The sequence below is a fragment of the Balaenoptera musculus genome, chromosome 5, assembly GCF_009873245.2.
Source record: "Balaenoptera musculus isolate JJ_BM4_2016_0621 chromosome 5, mBalMus1.pri.v3, whole genome shotgun sequence".
Taxonomy (NCBI): Eukaryota; Metazoa; Chordata; class Mammalia; order Artiodactyla; family Balaenopteridae; genus Balaenoptera; species Balaenoptera musculus.
In genome coordinates, this window is record NC_045789.1 from 132,415,432 (window position 1) to 132,437,084 (window position 21,653).

Here is a 21,653-nt window from a genome sequence, read left to right on the forward strand (position 1 = left end):
ATCATGGAAGCAACCTAAATGCTCATCAACAGACGAATGGATAAAGAAGATGTGGTATATATATACAAAGGAATATTACTCAGCCATATAAAGGAATGAAAGTCTGTTATTTGTAGAGATGTGGATGGACCTAGAGACTGTCATACAGAGTGAAGTAAGTCAGAAAGAGAAAAACAAATATCATATATTAATGCATATATGTGGAATCTAGAAAAATGGTACAGATGAACCAGTTTGCAAGGCAGAAATAGAGACACAGATGTAGAGAACAAACATATGGACACCAAGTGGGGAAAGTGGGGTGGGAGGGTGGTAGTGGTGGGATGAATTGGGAGATTGGGATTGACATATATACATTAATATGTATAAAATAGATAACTAATAAGAACCTGCTGTATAAAAAATAAATAAAATAAAATTCAAAAAAAAATCTGTGTGCAGTTTTTTCTGTGGACATAAGTTTCCAACTTCTTTGTGTAAATGCCAAGGAGTGTGGTTGCTGGATCTTGTAGTAAGAGTATGGTTAGTTTTATAAGAAACCACCAAACTTTCTTCCAAAGTGGATGTACCATTTTGTATTCCCAGTAGCAATGTATGAAAGTTCCTGTTGCTCTGTATTCTTGTCAGTATTTGGTGTTGTCAGTGTTCTGGATTTTGGCCATTCTAATGAGTGTTTAGTGGCATCTTATTATTGTTTTAATTTGCATTTTAATGACATGTAATGTGGAACATCTTTGCATATGATTATTTGCCTCTGTATATCTTCTTTGGTGAGGTATTTGTTAAAGTCTTTGGTCCATTTTTTATTGGGTTGTCTCTTTTCCTATTTTGGGGTTAAGTGTTCCTTGTTTATTTTGAATGATAGTCCTTTATTAAATGTATCTTTTGCAAATATTTTCTCCCCAGCCTGTGGCTTATCTTCTAATTCTCTTGTTAATGTCTATAGCAAAAGTTATCAATTTCAATTAAATACAGCTTATCAATTATTTATTTTATGGATCATCCTTTGGTGTTGTGTGTATTAGCCCCTTTCATAGGTTTGAAGTGAAGTAGTTGTGGTGTTTTTAAAAAATTTTTATCTTCCCAACAGCTAATGATATTGTGGTATGTATCTCTTCATTTGGCTTCTCACTTGTATCCTTCATCACATCCTTTATTATATAACAAATTGATAAGTGGAAGTAAACTTCCTCTGAGTTCTATGAGCCATTCTAGCAAATGACTGAACTCAAGGAAGGAGTCATGGGAACCTGGATTTACTTAGTCAGTCAAAGTATAAGTGACAACCTGAGACTCGTGACTGGCATCTGAAGTGGGGGCAGTGTTGTGGGACTGAGCTCTTCCTTAACTTGTGGGATCTGATGAAAGTAGATAGTGTCAGAACTAAAATAAATTGTAGGAGACCCAGCTGGTGTCAGAGAATCGGTCAGTGTGGGGGAAAAAGCCTTTACATCTGTTGACTTAATCAGCTGCTTAAGGGGAATTGACCTGCTTCTGGTCAGAGCCTCAAAACTATATACCAGAATGCATATAGATTTTATATATTTAAATATATATTTTATTTATTTATATATATTAAATATATTTTATATGTTTCAAATATATTTTTATATTTGTTATATATATTTAAATATACATAAAATGTTATCTTTTTTAATATATATTCTTCTTTCATTATTGATCTTGGTAATTTGTGGCTTCTATTTTTTCTTATTCAGTTTGAGTAGGCTTATCAGTATTACTGATCCTTTCAAAACTTCAGCTTTCTTTCAATCCCAGGTTTCAGCACCAAAAGTAAAACAAAAAACAAACAAACAAAAAACAACTTCAGGTTTCAGTTTCATTGTTTTTTCTATTATTTTTCTGTCTTGAATTTCATTGAAATCTATTCTTATACTTACTAGCCCTTTCGTTCTGCTTGTTTTGTGTTTATTTTGCTCTTTCTAAAAAAATTTTCTATGTTGGAGGCTTAGATTATTGATTTGACACCATTGTTCTCTTCTAATATGAATTTTGAGTGCTATAAATACCCTCCTATGCAGGTCTCTAGCTGCTCCCTACAAATTTTAATGCATTGAGTGTTCAATATTTTTGTAATTCAAAATATATTCTAATTTCCCCAGTGATTTCCTCTTTTAATCATATTTAGAAGTATGTTATTAAATTTCCAAATATTTAAGAAATTTTCAGATATGTTTATTTCAAACTTCTATGTTAACTCTGCTATGACTAAAGAACATTGTATTGTTTTTAAATAAACTTTATTTATGGAAAAATTTTAGATTTATAGAAAAAATCTATTATAGAATTTTCATGTTTTGTACACTAATTTTTCCTATTATTAACATCTTTCATGAGAAAGATAGTTTGTTACAATTGATGAAATAATGTAGATACATTATTCACTGAAGAACATGGTAAAAACTAATGTCCTTTAGGTATATTAGGTAAATCGTATACCTAAAGGACATGTTCTAGGACCCCACCTGAGATGACATATTACATTTAGTCATCATGTTTCTATAGGCTAGCAACTCTTGGCTGCAATAGTTTCTCAGACTTTTCTTATTTTTGATGATACTGACAGTTTTGAAGAATACTGGTCAGGTATTTTGCAAGATGACCCTCTACTGGAATTTGTCTGAAGCTTTTCTCATGTTCAGACTTAGGTTATAAATTTTGAGGAGGAGGACTTCAGAAATAAAGTACTGTCTTTATCATATAGTTTCAAGGGTACATACTATTCAGCATTACTTGTTATTGTTAATGTTGACCTTAGTTATCTGGATGAAGTAGTGTTTTTCAGGTTTTCCACGGTAAAATTATTCCCTTTTTCAGAGTGAATCTTTCGAAGGAAGTCACTATTCACAGTCCACACTTAAGAACTGGGGATTTATGCTGCATGTCCTTGAAGGTAGATATCTATATGAATTATTTTGAATTCTTCTGACCAGGAAGTTTGTCTCTTCTCCTTCACTTGTTTACTTATTCAATAATTTCTGTATCACTTTGACTCACGATTATTCTACATCGATGGCGTTATGTCAAAGGGTCATAAAGCAGACAACTGAGTAGAACTGCTATTGTCTACAGACAGAAAAATTTGAACAACCAAATAGATAAATTAGTATTCATTTATAACCCAAAGATAAAATGAATATCCATGAGTCCACATAGATATAAATGATTGAATAAATAAGCACATCACAGAAGAAGCAACAAAATCTCCCATGCAGAAGGACTGTAAATAATTTATTTCAATAACCTACCTTCAAGGAGGTATGGCATAACTTCTAATTCCATAAATGTAGGCTACACATAGTAATTTTCTTCCAAAAAGTACACTATGGAAATGGGACACTTAACTTTCCAGCGGAAAATGTGGAGAAATCTGTCAAACACTACCTCAGCCAAGTGATCAAGTCAACATAAGTAGTGAAAATCATGTTGATAGAATTTACCCTTGATATGAGGTTACAAAAATGAGATTTTATCTTTGTGTTCTTCCTCCTAAAGACCCATAACCCCAGTCTAAATATGAGAAAAATATCAGACCAATTCTAACACAGGGCTACCCTACAAAATACCTGACCAGTATTCCTTGATACTGTCAACATTATCAAAAGCAAGCGAAGTCTGAGAAACAGTCACAGCCAAGAATACTTGGCATAAGGAGGCATGATGACTACATGTAATGAAGCATCCCGGACGGAACCTTGAAACAGAAAGAGGATATCAGGCAAAAATAAAGGAGATCTGAAAAAAGCTTGGGCTTTAGTTAATAATAATGTATCAGTATTGGTTCAGTAATTGTAACAAATATGTTGTACTAACATGAGATGTTAATATAGGGAAAACTGAGTGTGAGGTAGATGGAAACCCTCTGTACTATCTTTTCCATTTTTCTGTAAATCTAAAACTGTGCTAAACAACAAAGTTTATTTCAAACAAAAAGACTTTTAAAATACACAGTAGAAATATTTGCTTAATAATAGTATGTTTTATATATGCCTATGTATGTATGTACTGATCTATGGCAAGGAACACAACCAGCATTTAACAATTAATTAAAACAAAATCAGGAGGAGCATAGAGTGAGACAGAAGATACGCATGTATCTGAAATGTAGAGTGATGTATATGCTGCCTGACTGCAGACTGCAGTTACAAATTCCTCCAGTCTCTGCAGATATGTTCAGTCTAGGACAAATGGAAGCTCCAGGGTTTGGTGTCCTGCAGTCCATCAGATTACAGCTTTAGAATAGTAAGGGACTTCTACCTGCAATAAGTGCTTCCCCATCTTTTTTATTATTCTTCCTTGGTAAATGTGCTCAATGATATTTGCCCTTAATAGTGGAACCTGCATTTCCATTTTGTTACATACATATATCTTCTTTCTCACAGAAAATGATTATGGGACCAAACCTTTGTTAAAGGTTCATTGTGTCACTCATTATGCCGTAAGTGAATTTGTTTTTGAAATTTTCTTTTGGGGCAGCAATTTGCTATAATTATGCTGGTCAGGCAGCAACAGTTACATTAATTTTATATGAAATGAGAGATAACTATATTATATATGCACAATTACAGAATTGTTATTCATAAAACATAGCATACCCTACAAAACAACTCAGGTTAACTACTTTGAAATTAATCCCATTTTTGATAGTTCTAGCAAACTACCAGTACTACTATACTACTATTCTTATGTATTACACAGATTCTGGTAGCTACAAAATAATCAAGTGTCAAAAAAGTTTTTTTAAAGCTTGTTTATTTATGTTTATCCTTAATGGCATTAAAAAAATAAGGATTTTAGAATTTAATACGAAAAACCTTTTTCCTAATGGTGAACTTAAAATATGTTACTTCTGAGACAAAATAGCCACTTTAAAAAACACGTTTTTCTATTTTCAAGTGAAAACACATTAAAAGATTATATTACACAAAAATATATGAAGATAGTAATGAATTTTTTAAAAAACAAATTTCTCTATCAATATACATCCCATTTAAAAATTTTATATTTTTATGTACAAATCTCTGAAATCTATCTGAAAATAATATCATGTTAGTGCAATCCTTGTTATGAAACTTGCCTTGGACAGACCATGGATCATTATGGGGGAATGTAGCTTAGATTCATGCAGAGGTATCATATTGATTGGTTCCCACTTCAAAGGAAGGTTGGTGGGTAAATTGGATCTAACTGTACTACAGGCAGAACTGGTGTCGAATTAAATGATATTCTATGATGGTTTTATAACTTTAATGCTATCATTTGCACATTTATTAATTTCACCAATAAATACCCAGCCCAAATGAAAAATTAATCAATCAGTTATTTGGAAATTTGTAATTGTAAAAATATGTCATAGTTAATTCACTAGTTTAAAATATTTTATTTAATTCAATTTAACAGTTTTGACTATTTAAAATAGACAAAAGCAAAATTTAGATTATTTGCCATGAAAAGAATTTATCAGTAAAAACATTGACAGTTGGTCTATAAAAGTAAATCTAGGTATATATTTACACAATGGAATATTACTCAGCCATAAGAAAGAATGAAATAATTCCATTGGTAGCAACTTGGATGGACCTAGAGATTATCATACTAAGGGAAGTAAGCCAGACAGAGAAAGACAAATATCACGATATCGCTTATATGTGGAATCTAAAAAAAAATGATACAAATGAACTTATATACAAAACAGGAATAGATCCACAGATATAGAAAACAAACTTATGGTTACCAAAGGAGAAATGGGGTGATAAATTAGGAGTTTGGGATTAACATATACACACTACTACATATAAAATAGGTAACCAACAAGGACCTACTGTATAGCACATGGAACTATACTTAATATTTTGTAATAACCTATAAGGGAAAAGAATCTGAAAAAAATATATATGTATGTATAACTGAATCACTTTGCTGTATACCTGAAACTAACATGACATTGTAAATCAAATATACTTTAATTAAAAATGAAAGAAAACAAATCTGGGTAATTCAAGGTAAACTCTTGTTTTGTCTTAGAATTTCCTATTTAATTTCAAAAATAGAAAAGATTTCCATGAAGACACATTATCTTCTATCGAAATTAGTGAGTCTGAATCACTAAGGCACATTTTCCTTCAAGTTTCCAAATGATTCTAAGAGCCTATTTTATCTACACTGGAAGAAATATTTGGATGAAACATTTTGTAAAACTGAACCAGTTTGTATGTTATGAAACTAACACCCACTTCCATATGTTCATGTTAATTAATTTCCAAAGTGTTAGTTGCTGTCATGTAGATAAATCCATAAAAGAGCATAGACCACTCCACCCCCGAGATAATGAATGACAAGGCTCTGGCAGCAGATGGTGACTAGGTCATTTCTTTTTCCATCTGGAATCATACCTGACTAGATTAGAAAACACCAAAATATCATAAAATATATTGTCTATTCTTTATGCTTGAGGATGACCAACTCAGAGCAATATGCAGAAATGTCTACACAAAGTCACATGCATGGCTAAAGAAGATGATGGAGATCAATGCAATTGCTATTGAACATTCTAAATTACTTCTATTGAATCTACCATTGACTTCTGTACCATATTTTAGTTGGGCCAACTGATGAAAATCAGATTTATTTCTTAATATTGAGGAGAAAAATCAATGAAGTCTTATTGCAAGTTAGGTCAAAAATAAACACTTTCTCCAGTTCTCTAAAGAGAACTAACATAATGAGAATGGGAAGGACAGAGACTTCCAGAAATTATTAACAGCTAATTGGCAATCTGATTCACAGAATAAATATGAGTTTCATACAGAGCCTGATCATCTATATCAACAGTCAAAACTACTTATCTAAACACATAAGCTTAGCAGAGCAAAATGTTTGTTTATACCTAGTTTTCACTAAAATAAAGGGGTGAGTGAAGGGAGAAATGGATACCATTCATACTGCATATAATAACTGAAGACAAAATAATTTCATGAATCAATCTCATTGAAATATCATTGACTTAAATGTAGCATGCAATAAATGTTTGCTGACTTGATCAAATGAGTTAATTTCTAAATGTGGTTAATTAGTAATTTTTTTTAACTTTTTATTTCATATTGGAGTATACGTGATTAACAATGTTGTGTTAGTTTCAAGTGTACAGCAAAGTAATTCAGTTATATATATACATGTTTCTATTCTTTTTCAAATTCCTTTCCCGTTTAGGTTGTTACATAATATTGAGCAGGGTTCCCTGTACCTTACAGTAGGTCCCGGTTGGTTATCCATTTTAAATATAGCAGTGTGTACATATCAATCCCAAACGCCCTAACTATCCACCCCCCCACCCTTCTCCCCTGGTAACCATAAGTTCGTTCTCTAAGTCTGTGAGTCTGTTTCTCTTCTGTAAATAAGCTCATTTTTATCATTTTTTTAAAGATTCTGCATATAAGCAATATCATATATTTCTCTTTCTCTGTCTGACTTACTTTACTCAGTATGACAATCTCTAGGTCCATCCATGTTGCTACAAATGGCATTGTTTCATTCTTTATGATGGCTGAGTAATATGCCATTGTATATATGTACCACATCTTCTTTATCCATTCCTCTGTCGATGGATATTTAGGTTGCTTTCATGTCTTGGCTATTATAAACAGTGGTGCAATGAACACTGGGGTGCATGTATCCTTTTAGACCATGTTTTTCTCCAGATATATGCCCAAGAGTGGGACTGACAGATAACATGGTAACTCTATTTTTAGTTTTTTAAGGAACCTCCATACTGTTCTCCACAGTGGTTGTATCAATTTGCATTCCCACCAATAATGTAGGAGGGTTCCCTTCTCTCCACACCCTCACCAGCATTTATTATTTGTGCATTTTCTGATGACAGCCATTCTGACTGGTGTGGGGTGATATCTCATTGTAGTGTTGACTTGTATTTCTCTAATAATTAGTGATGTTGCACATCTTTTCATATGCCTCTTGGTCATCTGTATGACTTCTGTGGAGAAATGTCTATTTAGGTCTTCTGCCCATTTTTGATTGGGTTGTTTTGATGATATTAAGCTGCATGAGCTGTTTGTAAATTCTGGAGATTCATCCCTTGTCGGTCACGTCATTTGCAAATATTTTCTCCCATTCGGTGTGTTGTCTTTTCATTTTGTATATGGTTTCCTTTGCTGTACAAAAGCTTTTGAGTTTAATTAGGTCTCATTTGTTTATTTTTAATTTTTTTTATTTCTATTACTCTGGGAGATGGATTGAAAAAGATCTTGTGCAATTTATGTCAGAGAGTGTTCTGTCCATGTTTCCCTCTAAGAGTTTTATAGTATCTGGTCTCACATTTAGGTCTTTTATCCATTTGCGGTTTATTTTTGTGTATGGTGTTAAAGAATGTTCTAATTTCATTCTTTTACATGTAGTTGTCCAGTTTTCTCAGCACCATTTATTGAAGAGGCTGTCTTTCCTCCATTGTACAGTTTTGCCTCCTTTGTCATAGATTAATTGACCATAAATGTGTGGGTTTATTTCTGGGCTTTCTATCCTGTTCCACTGATCTATATTTCTATTTTTGTGCCAGTACCATACTGTTTTGATGACTATACCTTTGTAGTATAGTCTGGAGTCAGGGAGCCTGATTCCTCCAGCTCCATTTTTCTTTCTCACGATTGTTTAAGCTATTCAGGGTCCTTTGTTCTCCACGCAAATTTTAAGATTTTTTTGTTCTATTTCTATGAAAAATGCCATTGGTAATTTCATAGGGATTGCATTGAATCTGTAGATTGTTTTGGGTAGTATAGTCATTTTGACAATATTGATTCTTCTAATCCAAGACCATGGTATATCTTTCCGTCTGTATGTGTTGCCTTCGATTTCCTTCATAAGTGTCTTATAGTTTTCAGGGTACAAGTCTTCTGTCTCCTTAGGTAGGTTTATTCCAAGGTATTTTATTCTTTTTGATGCAATGGTAAATGGGATTGTTTCTCGAATTTCTCTTTCTGATCTTTTGTTGTTAATGTATAGAAATGCAACAGATTTCTGTGTATTAATTTTGTAACCTGCAACTTTACCAAATTCACTGATGGGCTCCAGTAGTTTTCTAGTAGCATCTTTAGGATTTTCTATGTATACTATCATGTCATCTGCAAAAGGTGACAATTTAACTTCTTCTTTTCCAATTTGAATTCCTTTTATTTCTTTTTCTTCTCTAATTGCTGTAGCTAGGACTTCCAAAACTATGTTGAATAAAAGTGGCAAGAGTGGACATCCTTGTGTTGCTCCTGATCTTAGAGAGAATGCTTTCAGCTTTTCACCACTGAGTATGATGTTAGCTGTAGGTGTGTCATATAAGGCCTTTATTATGTTGAGGTATGTTCCCTCTAGGTGCACTTTCTGGAGAGTTTTTATCATAAATAGGTGTTGAATTTTCTCAAAAGCTTTTTGTGCATCTATTGAGATGATCATATGGTTTTTATTCTTCAATTTGTTGATGTGGTGTATCACAATGATTGATTTGAAGATACTGAAAAATCTTTGCATCCCTGAGATAAATCCCATTTGATCATGGTGTATGATCCCTTTAATGTATTGTTGGATTCAGATTGCTAGTATTTTGTTGAGAATTTTTGCATATATGCTCATCAGTGATATTGGCCTGTACTTTTCTTTTTCTGTGGTATCTTTGAGAAACTCATTCTATGAGGCCACCATCACCCTGATGCTAAAACCAGACAAAGATATCACAAAAAAAGAAAATTACAGACCAATATCACTGATAAACATAAATGCAATTAGTAATTCTTATAGAGAGCTTTCATGCATCAGCTTTCCCTTTCCTCTTTATTCTGGTTTTAAAAAATTTTAAGTATATTTAAACAAAGATTTAAGTTGCTTTCACTTTTGTTGATAACTTTTTTTATTGAACTACTTAACACAGGCATATTTTCTTCTCTTTGTCCTTCGGTACTTGCTTTATTGTTTATTGTTTTTCTTGCTGCTGTTATTTTGTTTGGTCTGGTTGGACTTGGATGTTTAAAGTCTAAGCTAGTAGTTTTCCAAGTAGAATGCCCATTAAGCTGATTTAGATTATTCAGCAAGAAAACTAAAGAGCAGTGTATAAATAAAAATAGAGGAGATAATACTGATATGTCGAACGGAATAACCCATTTTCTAAGAATTAAATTCTCTTAACCTTAAAAGGTACACAGTATTTATTGATCATATATAGATCCTTAAGAGTTATATCTCTTTTTAGAGTTATCATAATGAAAATATAGAGTTAGGAAAGTACGCTTATGGATGGCATTTAAAAACAATATGAATACATGAATCCATAAGGAAACTACATGCTAAATCAAAGGGGGTAAATAAGGAAGACAACATTTACTTTATATCATACTACTTGGTACTAGGTTAATATTTTAGGATAAACATAAGATATATCTTAGATTTTATTAACCAACAAGTCCATTTTATGTTATAACATTTGAAAATATAACACAAGAGAAATATTTTTGCAACTAAAGTTAAAATCCAAGGAAAATAGCAATTACATAAGCATCAATACATCATATTATCACATGCAACTTTGCTGTATTGTGTTTTCACTTTGTTTAACAACAGTACCAAAAATGAGAGCATTGAAAAGGGGAAGAATGAAAAAAATATATACCTCAATTAAAAAGCAGATAGACAAATTTACATGTGAGCTTTTCTTCATACTTTTATCTGCCTCTCCCACCCCCCTCCATTTGGATCTCTCAAATTCACTTCAGAATCACTAAATTGAGTAATTGTGGTGATTAAAACTTGCTTAAAAGTATGCTGAAACTCTACCTACACAAATGTTTAGATTTATGAAAATCTATTCATCAGTCTTGTGAAAGAGCTGTAAAAAAATCTTCCTAAGATATATATCTTACTATATTATAAATATACTAACACAGTATGCTCAGTTATAAATACTTATTTAATAATAATGATTATCATTTATGTATAGAGAAACTAAAAAATGAGGTATGTTAACTTTAAATTCTCACTTCAGAGCATAGAGATTTAAATGAGACTGTATATAAGAGATAATATAATTTTAAAGTACAATTTTGATAATTTTAGAAGAAATTCAGGAGGACACAAACCAGGAACATATGTGCATACAAATAAAGAAAATTTTAAAAAATGTTTTAGGAGATCGTCCACCTGTTTGTATCTTGTGTCAAGAGCTAGTTTTTAGTGTATAAATTATGCTTTTTATTATATGCAAGTGTCTCTTTTGTGTGCTAAAACTATAGCTTTATTTAATTTTATTTTTATATAATTTTCAATAGATTTCCAAATCTATTGCCTGTTAAATTTGTTTCTTGGTATATTTAATGCATATATTTAGTTAGTATGTTATAGTGTTAACTGACTGGCTCAGTACTAAGAACATGATATTTAAAGCATAATTTAAATTTAAATAACTTTAAACTGAAATATCTCATATATTGATTTGAGCATATTAATTCATTATGCTTACATAAAATATAGTATTTTATAATAAAGATGATTGTATTAGAGTAGCAAAAGAGTGATGTTTATTTGAGCTATATAAATTCTGGAAGATATTTAATGTGATTTTACTATTCAGAGCTATCATGGAGTTGATTTTGTTATACACAGCTATCACAGATGTAAAAGGTTAATCAAAAGAAGGAATAATAATTATATAATGATAAAGTGGTCAATTCAGCAGGAAGATATAACATTAGCAAAAATCTGTACATCCAACATAGGAGCACATAAATATGTGAAGCAAATATTAACAGACCTGAAGGGAGAAATAGACAGCAATATAATATTAGCAGGGGACTTCAATACCCCCCTTTCAATAATGGATAGATCATCCAGACAGAAAGCCAATAAGAAAACTTTCAACTTAAACTACACATTAAATCAGATGGACTTAACACACATTTACAGAGCATTCTATCCAACAGCAGCAGAATATAGAGTCTTCTGAAGCACACACTGAACATTCTCCAGGACAGATCATATGTTAGGCCACAAAGCAAGTCTTTAAAAAGTTAAGTATATTGAAATATCAAGCATCTTTTCTGAGCACAATGGTATCAAACTAGAAATCAATTACAAGAAGAAAACTGGAAAACTCACGACTATATGAAGATTAAGCAACATGCTATTAAACAACAAATGGTTCAAAGAAGAAATCAAAATAGAATTTAAAAATATCTTGACACAAAAGAAAATGCAAATACAACATACCAGAACTTATGAGATGAAGCAAAAGCAGTTCTAGGAGGAAAGTTTCTAGTAATAAGTGCCTACACTAAGAAAAAAGAAAAAGTTCAAATAAACAACCCAACTTTACACTGCAAGAAACTAGAACAAATTTAGTAGAAAAATAAAAATAACAAAATCAGAGCAGAAATAAATAAAATAGAGAATAGAAAACCAATAGAAAAGATCAATGAAACTAAGACCTATTTTTTTGATAAGATAAACAAAATAGACAAAACTTTAGCTAGGCTTACTAAGAAAAAAAGGGAGGGAACACAAGTAAATAATAGTAGAAATGAAAAGGGAGACATCACAAATGATATCATAGAAATACAAAAGAACATTGACTATTATGAACAATTATACACCAACAAATTAGACAACCTATAAGAAATGAATAAATTCCTAGAAACAGATGACTTACCAAGACTTAATCATTAAGAATTAGAAGATCTGAACACCAATTACCAGTAAGGAGATTCAATCAGTAATCAGAAACCTCCCCAAAATGAAAAGTTCAGGATCATATGGCTTTGCTTGTTAGTTCTACCAAATATTTGAAGAACAATTAACACCAAACCTTCTCAAACTCCTCTCAAAACAGAAGAGAAAGAAAGACTCCCAAGTTCATTTGATGAGGCTAGCATTACCCTGATACCAAAAGTAGGCAAGGACACCCCAAGAAAAGAAAATTACAGGCCATTATATCTGATAAGTATAGATACAAAAATCCTCAACAAAATACTAGCAAACCAGGCTCAACAATACATTAAAAGAATCAGACAGTCTAACGAAGTGGAATTTATTCCAGGAATGCAAGGATGGTTCAACATCTGCAAATTAACCAACGTGATATACCACATTAACAAAATGAAGGATAAAAAACATGATTATTACAATAGATGCAGAAAAAGCATTTGACAACTTTCATCACTGTTTCATGATAAAAACTCTCAACAAACTGGCAATTGATAGAACACAACATAAGACCAGCCCACAGCTAACATCATACTCAACAGTGAAAAACAGAAAGCTGTATTGTGAAAGCTTTTCCTCTAAGATCAGGAACCAGAAAAGGATGTCTACTCTCACCTCTTTTATTCAACATAGTGCTTGCTAGCCACAACAATTAGACAAGAAAAAGACAAACAAACAAACAAACAAACCGGAATCACCAAATTGGGAAGAAAAAATAAAACTGTCATTATTTGCTAATGGTATGATATTATATATAGAAAATCCTAAAGACTCCACCAAAAAAGTGCTAGAACTGATAAACAAATTTAGTAAATTTGTAGGATACAAAGTTAATATACAAAAATCAGTTGAGGTTCTATACACTAACAATAAAGTATGAGAAAAAGAAACTAATTTATAATTGCATCAAAAAGAATAAAAAGTACCTTGGGATAAATTTAACCAGGAGATGAAAGTTTTTTGTACTGAAAACTATAAGACATTCATAAAAGAAATTGAAGAATGCACAAACAAATGGAAATACAACTGACCTTTGAACAACATGAGTTTGAACTACAGGGATCCACTTATTTGTGGATTCTTTTTCAATAAATACATACTACAGTACTACCCAATCTGCAGTTGGCTGAATTTGCAGATGTAGAACTGCAGATACGCAGGGCCAACTATAATTTATACGTGAATTTTTAATTGCTCAGGGGTTGGTGACTTTAACCCTCATATTAGTCAAGGGTCAACTACATATCCCATGCTCATTAATTGGAAGAATTATTATTGTTAAAATGTCCATACTCCCCCAAACAACCTATAGATTCAATGCAATCCTTACCAAAATTCCAATGACATTTTCACAGTAATATAAAAAAAAATCCTAAAGTTTATATGGAACCACAAAAGACTCCAAATAGCAAAAGCAATCTTGAGATAGAATAACAAAGCTGGAGCATCACACGTCCTGATTTCAAACTATATTACAAAGCTATAGTAATCAAAACAGTTTAGTATTGGCATAAAAAAAGACACATAGATCCATATAACAGAATAGAGAGTCCAGAAATAAACCCAGCATATATGGTCAATTAATTTCCAACAATGGAGCCAAGAATATATAATAAGGAAAGGATAGGTTCTTCAATAAATGGTGTTGGAAAAACTGCACAGCCACATACAAAAATAATGAAACTGGACTCCCACCTTACACCATAGACAAAAATCAACTCAAAATACATTAAAGCCTTGAACATAAGACCTGAAACCATAAAACTCCTAGAAAAAAATAGGGGGTAAGCACTTTGACATTGGTCTTGACAATAATATTTTGAATTTGAAACCAAAAGCAAAGTCAACAAATGCAAAAATAAGTGGGACTACATCAAACTGAAAAGCTTCTGCACAACAGAAGGAAACCATCAAAAAATGAAAACCATCAAAAAATGAAAAGGCAACCTATGGAATAAAAGAAAATATTTACAAATCACAGTTATGATAAGAGGTTAATTTCCAAAATACATAAAATCCTCATAACTTAATGGCAAAAGAGCAGACAAGCTGATTGAAAAATAGGCAGAGGAACTGAATAAACATTTTCTGATGAAAACATACAAATGGGCAATAGGTACCTGAAAAGATGCTCAATACCACTAATCATCAGAGAAATGAAAATCAAAACTACATTGAAATATCCTCTTATACCTGTTAAAATGACTATCATTAAAAGGAAGAAAGGTAACAAGTGTTGGGGAGGATGTGCATTAAAAGAAACCCACATTTACTCTTCTTGGGAATGTAAATTAGTGCAGCCACTATGGAAAAGAGTATGGAGATTCCTCAAAAAATTTAAAAATAGACCTAACATATGATCTAGCAATTCCACTTCTGGGTATATATCCAAAGGAAATGGAAATAGGATATCAAGAGACATCTATACTCCCATGTTCATTCCAGATGACATGGAAACAACCTAAGTGTTCATCAACAAATGAATGGATAAGGAAAACAGTAAAATAATAAATTCCTATCTCTTGATAGTAACAAAAGACTACACTTAATTTGGCTATATTCTTTATCTTGGATATTTTTTAAAAATTGAAACAAAAGTTATCTGACATAATTTCATAATTTTTAGCTTCATTTTAAATTGACTACTTTTGCTAGTGTCTAAGATTTAGACATGTCAAACTCAGTGAAGTCATATTTGTTCCATTTTAATGAAAAATTCTAGCATTATAAACAAGCATTGATTACATTTTTAAAAGTTTTATTTACCAGCTAATAAAATAACATGCATTCGTCTTGTTACTTTGGGCTGTAAAATAACCTAAAATAGACTTTTCTCTATTAACACAGATATGGCTTTTTGAATATGTCATGCAACCCAAGAACATGTGATTCAGCTTTTGTTTTTAAATGGTTTGGTTCTATTTTCTGAAATTCAAGAGCAAGTCTTTTTGCCTCTGAAAAATCTCCTACCTCTCCTGTAATTATCTAAGAAGGTTGCAATGATATTTTACATCAGTGGTTCTACATAAAATTAAATATAAAATTATAGTGGAGATAATTAATTTTTCTGTATCACTTAATCAGGGTCATTAAGGTTTAACACTGCTCTTAAACTGCTAAAAATAGTAGCATGATTTCAAATGATTTTTATACTTTGGCAATAATATAGATCATGTTCAAAAGATAGTTGTAATTATGACAAGAGTTATTTTATGGTTTAATTCTTATACCTGATCTTCAAAACATGCTCCATACATATTCTGTTAATATGGATATCGCTTTTAATAATGTTGTTTTCCCATTACTAGTTTTTGGGAAGAGTTAACTTAATGATACAAATAATGTGTCATGACAATAATTTATAAAAATTTCTCTTAGATTAACTCTTAAGATCACCTAATGATAAAGGCACAACAGCAATAAACTTTTTGATTTTGTGTTCCAACCTCAGAAAAACAGCTTGAGAGGCTATTATGCAAACAATACAATCTAAGTTCACTAAAATTAAAAATAAGATGGAAATTTTATGATAAAGCCACATGCTAACTTTTGGAACTATTTCAGTATCTTCATACTTTTTTCCTTCACATATGTATGCTATTATTATGTATTTCTTTTAAAATGTCTCACACACTTTTTCCTAAGAGAAATAAATGCCATAACATTGTTGGTTATCACCACTTCACATTACAAGGTACTATACTGCAAGAATTCTAATGTTTTTCATTCACTCAATTGGAATCTTATCCTTCAAAGTTACATCACAAAGTTACATTACAAAGGATGCAACCAAAAATAATTTATATGACAAAATCTTTGGTTAATTCTGAAATACTCTCATGCTATTTTTACTTTTTTTTTTTTATTTCTTCGAATTTGCTGTAACAAGAGTCAGTCTTTCTACTAGAAAATCAAGTTGCCTTCAGTTATAGCTACCGATCAAATCAAGTATGCAGAGCAGTGGAGTAGAGAAGAACGATCCACCCTGAATCTGCATGGTATCCATCCTATTATACAACATATGAAATCTTCTAGACTATTTATAAATGCCTCTCAAATTAAGCTTTTGATTTCTGTATGTACTTATTTGTTTAAGAAAGGGTATAATGGCCTCTAGTGGTACAGAAAAAAAACACCAATGCTTACATCTTCAAAGCAATAACAATAAAAATATTTTTTAATTAAAATAAAATTTATGAAGCTCATGCACAAGTTGTTCATGTTGCATTGTAATTTTTGAAATAATTACCCTCAATTCATTTACGCAAATAAACACTTAGATACACTCAATTGTTACATACAGAAAGCGCCTACTTAAGTATAGGTTATAAGGTTATTGAGCATGTTTCATTGTAGGGGCTATGAATTATTGATGAAATAATGAGAATTTAGTAACTTTAGGGAATTTATTCATATTTTAAAGTATGTATTGACTACAGTTGTATTTGTGAACAATCATAATAATAATTGAGAATTTATTGTGACAAGAACTGTGCTATTTTATTTATAGCAGTATTTTTAACTTTACAACAACCAGATCAATTCACATTATTGTAACTCATACTGATCTCTGTTCCTATAGTTCTTCCTTTCCTAAAATATGTAACTCATATTTTATAACAAAGGAAACTCAGCATTAAGAATTTGTATTTTAGGACAATGTACTATACTGTAAGGGCAAATGCAATTTTCACACCAAGTTTTCTGTCTCCTGAGCATAAAATCTCAATACTGATTTTATACCAGCTCACAATGTAATGGTGGGACATTTAAATATGGAATTTAAAGCATTAGCTCATCAATAAAAATTGTAATGATATTTTATGAGAATTAATAAAAGAATGTCGAGTATTATAATGGCATGGATTTTTAATATAAAAGCACATGCAATTTTTTAAAAGGTTATAATTTTAAAAATTTGTTATTGTGTTTATAATGTACATCAGTCTTAATTTCAAACAATTTTTATAAAATGCAAGACTTATTTGGTAATTTTTATATTGGACTTAATTGCTAACATTCTTTAGGTCTCATCAAATATATAAAGTAAAAACAGAGATTTCGTTGCTATCTTATTTAGGAGACTGAATTATTTTAATCATTGGATATTGTAAATGAAGCAAACTGGTGCCATTTTCTCAGAAGTTTCCTTAGGAATAACTAAAGAAGGATTTCCAGTTTTGTCAAGTTAGCATGAAACAATATTCGTTCCAACTTCCCCTCCCCTCTTCCTCTCTTTCCTTCTCTCCTCTCTTTACCTCCATTCATTCCTTCCTTTTGTGTTATGTCTAATATTTTTATTTTTTAAATATACATGCATTAAAATTTACTGATTTTGGTGTAGAAGTCTATGAGTTTTAGTTCATGTATAGGTTTGTCTAATGACCACTATGATCAGGATACAGAAGAGATCCATCTCCCCAAAAACTCATTTGTGTTGCATCTGTCGTGAACACTCCCTCCAAACCTAACCTCTAACATCCACTGATCTCTGTTCCTACAGTGTTTCCTTCTCTAAAATATATAAAATGGCATCATATAGTACGTAACATTTTGGGAATAGTTTCTTTCACTCAGCAAAATGCCTTTGAGAGTCACCTCTGATACTGGTATCAGTAGTTTGTTCCTTCTTCTTGCTGAGTATTATTCCATTGTATAGATGTACGACAGTTTGTTTATCCATTCACCTGTTAATGGATTTTTGTTTTGTGAGTAGTTTACAGTGATTTTGAGATACATTCATGCCCAGTTTTAACGAACATAAGTTTTTATTTCTCTAAGGTAAATAGCTAGCTGGTTATACAGTAACTGTGTTTCACTTGATGTGTCCAACTGATCTGTTTTTAACTTCCAGATTCTCCTTTGCAAAAAATTCTTCTCCAATCTATATTATTTTTCATTTTTAGTTCATTTTCCCTGAACATCTCTACCAAAATTTCTAGCTTGTCTTTAGGAGATTGCTTACTTTAATGAAATTTCTAAACCTCCATCTTGTTTTCATCCCAGCTTTGAGACAGTCTCTATGCTGTTAGTTTTCTCTTATGTAAAGATGAAATAACACTGCTGGACTGGCTAGTCTGTAGCTTCTATTCTTAATATTTTAACGTATTTTGAAGAGCCATGTAATAAATATCTTTTCACATATACATAAAATAAAGAAATATTTTGGATATATATGTGCTTGCTTTTGATACATATAGTTGGGCTGCTTTCTAACTTGGATTTGTTTTTCATTATTTTATTGGGTAGGAACAGACATGGGATAATGCAGAGGAGGGACATATATATTATTTTGAAATACTTATTTTATATCAATGGTTTTTTTGATCATTCTCACAGGTTATAAAAGGGGCCACTGTGGGGGGAAGGGGGAGAACATGTGCTGCTAGACTGAGTACAATGACAGCTTTCATTGGAGAAGCTGTCGTAAACTGCCTTCAGTATTGCAGTGATGATAATGGACAACATGATGTCCTAATAACCATCTCATTGGCTATTAAAATGCAGCATCACACATTAAAATTACTGTACTATCCACTTATCTTGCAGATATACTCAGGAAATATGCAGTTCCTCAACAGTTTTCTGCTGTTTAGTGGTAACTTGTGATTTTTACAGGAGTTCTTATTCTTCAAAAATCCTGCTAAAACGTGTGGACACGGTGTGGGAGAGGGAAGGGTGGGATGAACTGGGAGATTGGGATTGACATATATACACTACCATGTGCAAAACAGATAGCTAGTGGGAACCTGCTGTATAGCGCAGGGAGCTCAGCTTGGTGCTCTGTGGTGACCTAGATGGGTGGGATGGGGGGGCATGGGAGGGAGGTCCAAGAGGAAGGGGATATTTGTATACATATAGCTGATTCACTTTGTTGTACAGCAGAAACTAACACAACATTGTAAAGCAGCTATACTCCAATAAAAGAAAATCCTGCTAAAAAATTCTCCCCCATCTCTGTATCATTTATCTGTCTATCTCTCTGCTTATCTATCTTTATATATATGTAGATATGTGCATAATAATTATAAGACTATTGTTTATCATGGATCCTGTTAGATGACGTGAAGAGACAAAGAAATCCATAGCATAGTAGCATAGTTATCTGAGCTCATTATGCTAGAATTCAGAATATTAAATTACCCTGAGAAAGTTGTTTTGCCCCTATAATGTGGTAAGTCACAGCCTATAGTTCTGAATTTTAATAGCCTACACAAACCAACATGAACTTTCGGACACTATTAGACTATGATCAGCTCCTTAGCTTCTCCCTCATTCAAGTCTCTCATCCTCAAGGGCAACAATGTCTTGGAACTGGAACAATGCTTATTTTCCCTAATGTCTACTCAAATTTTTAAAATATCAAATGATATAGTGGCCTAAAATACCATATTAGGGTCAAATAAACCTTCAGGGTCTCTAAAATTTATATACCAAATTAAGTCATTGCTGAGAAAGCAAAATGAGTCATATATGCAAAAATTTAAAGTTCAAGTTTGGAACTGTGGATAACAGATTAAAACCTTTATATAATGTTTAAATTGTAGTTATGAAATGAAACTTGGATTAAAACTTTTAAGAGGTCCACTTTCACATAGAATTGATGCCCCACATCAAAGAATTAATACCTTTGATTATATATAGACTCACACAAAATAGAAGTTGGAAGGTATTATGGAGTGGATTGTATTCTCCCAAAATTCATATGTTGAACTCCTAACTCCCAATGGGGCTGTATTTGGAGATATGAATTTTAAGAAAATAACTTAGGTTAAATGAGGTCATAGGAGTAGAACTGTAATTTTAACAGAACTGATATCCTTATAAGAGAGAGATATACCAGCGGTGTGCATGCAGAGAAAAAAGGCCACATGAGGACACAGTGAGAAGATGACCACTTACAAGCCAAGGAAGAGGCCTCAGGAGAAACCAAACCTTCTGTCACCTTAATCTTAGACTTCCAGCCTCCAGAACAGTGAAAAAATAAATTTCTGTTGTTAAAGCCATCCAATCTTCTGGTATTCTATTATGGCAACCCTAGAAGACTAATACAGAAGGAGTATCAGTACAGTGGATTTTAAATCATATCATGAACAGGCCTCAGTGTTAGGACATTTATGTTTGGGGCTCTGGCAGGATTAAAGTTTTTTGTAGGGGCTTGGGTACAGGGGTTTCTGTCATTGACAAAGGAACCAATGTTGGTGTTCTAAGCAGACTGTTTCTTTGTTCCTGATTTTCTGCCAAAAGCTGTTTCTCAAGCCTTCTCTTTAATTTATTCCTTTCCAATACTTTATTTTCCAACTTAAGATAACACAATTTTGCTGAAAAAAAAAAGAATTTCTGACTAGTGCAAAGGAAATTATCGCAAATAATCTGTATATTAGAAACTAAAGGTTGTTAACTTTGGAATAATGACTTTTGGTTACTGCATGTCACATTTTAATTTATATGTTTAAACATAGAGTAGTCATAGTTTATACTATTTCTTATTATTGATTTCCACTTATATCATCTCATGTGCATTAACTGGTCATTAACAATTTGTAAATTTATTCAATAATTATTTATTAATTGCTTATAAAAATTCAGATTCTGTGGTTCTGTTGTGAATAAGCATAGGTAAGACCTTCATGTACCCTGCAGCCCAGTATGAAATTTACACTTGACAATTTGTTGTAAACAACACAAATACATTTTTCCCGAGGCATCTATTTTGTTTTTAATATTTTAATTACAATTATTATATTATAATTATTGTTACATACCTACATCTATAAACTCAGATAAACCTTTTAAATTATTTTCTAAGGATTTTCAAGGAGAAAATAGTTGGGATAAAGGGTATGAATCTTTTACAGTTCTTGATAAATGCTTGAAAATTATTAATG